Here is a 1,631-nt window from a genome sequence, read left to right on the forward strand (position 1 = left end):
TTGATTGATTGATTGATTGATTGGTTGATTGTTTGATTGATTGGTTGAATTTTCTTCAATAGCTTATGGGTCATGTGACCAATTAACTCAAAATCAATGCGAAATTATTCTACTAGACTGGATAGGTAGGGCACACTCATTTTTATTCCTTTTCAGTCAGTCACATGAAATTTAAGCTATTAAACACCAATCATATTTTTTAATTTGTAAATTTAAATGATGTAAAAAATGGATAAAGATCTAAAATGGGGAAAAAATGAGGGTGCCTCATCTCTAATGATTTGTAGAATAATTTCAAAGTGATTTTGAATCATTATGACACATGTCCTGGAAGCTATTGAAGAAAAACATTAAATTTTGGAAAAAAAGGAAAATGGCTTAAAATGGAAAACAAATGACTGTGCCTTATCTTTACTGATTTGTAGAATAATTTCAAAGTGATTCTGAGTAAATAGGTCAGATGACTTGGGATCTATTGAAGAAAGCATTATATTATTTAATATTAAAATTATTTAAAATATTGTATATGACTTTAAAATTTAATAGAGGACATTGTGTCTCATGTAAAAGCATGAATTAGCACTGATGATTAGTCAGTTGGTCACAATTCAAGGCATTTATTAACATTTGTTTGACAGGAGTGTTTGGTTCGGTAATTTGTTGACAGTCCCTAAGTGAACCTTCGGGCGCTGCGGCAGGGAGCGGTGGAGAACCGCTGGCCGACAGTAGCGTTCATAAATCGGATCAACCTTCAGCTAAACGTCGGTTACTCCGCGGAGCTCGAATATCCAACTTGAAACTAAATTCACTGCGGTGCTACAAGGTATCTTCTAAATCCAAACTCTCTGTGAAACTTTATATCAATATGTATTTAAGGCATTAGGTGGTTTATCTTTTCTTTTAAGATGTAGTATTGAAAAAATCCCAGTGAAACTTTCCAGTTTACATAAACAGCTGTTACTATACTGGAATTTAATACATAAACATAACTTTTCCCCACACAAATACTATATTTGGAATAACAAAGACATCTGCTTTAAACATAAATCTATTTTCTTAAAAAATATTTTGACAAAGGCATTGTTTGTGCACATCAACTATTACCGTATTAAATCAAAAGAAGGTAATACTTATTCTTATAATGAATTTCTGACCACATATAATTTTCCTGGACTGCCTAAAGTGTATTTATATCTAAAATGTAAAGTCTAAAGGGTATTTGTATTTGTATCAGTCGTAATTGAAGCCATTCCTCCTGGGGTGAAAATGTCATCCACGAAGCTGAAGTTGGTTTCCGATTCCAGCTTCCGATTCGGGAATGGCTAAAGGGCGATTCCACCCATAGGCATAAATCCCGGGGGGTCCGGACCCCCCCGATCTAGGAAAAGTCTAGAATTGTCCCCCTAAAAAAGTCATTTAAGAAACGTTTGCATTTAAATAAACTCAATATGAAAAGGCAAAAGAAACAAAAAACGAACTAAATCTGCCATTTATCTCAGAAAAAAATAATTTTTTTAGGTCCCCCCCACCATTATTAGAACAATGGTTCAGTCCAAAGTGTAGGCGCAGCAACAACAGCGCTGAATTAGAGCCACTGCAGAGAGGCGCTAGCTGTTAGCTGTTAGCTGTTA

This window comes from Poecilia formosa, unplaced genomic scaffold (assembly GCF_000485575.1).
Source record: "Poecilia formosa unplaced genomic scaffold, Poecilia_formosa-5.1.2 Scaffold686, whole genome shotgun sequence".
In the NCBI taxonomy this organism is placed as follows: Eukaryota; Metazoa; Chordata; class Actinopteri; order Cyprinodontiformes; family Poeciliidae; genus Poecilia; species Poecilia formosa.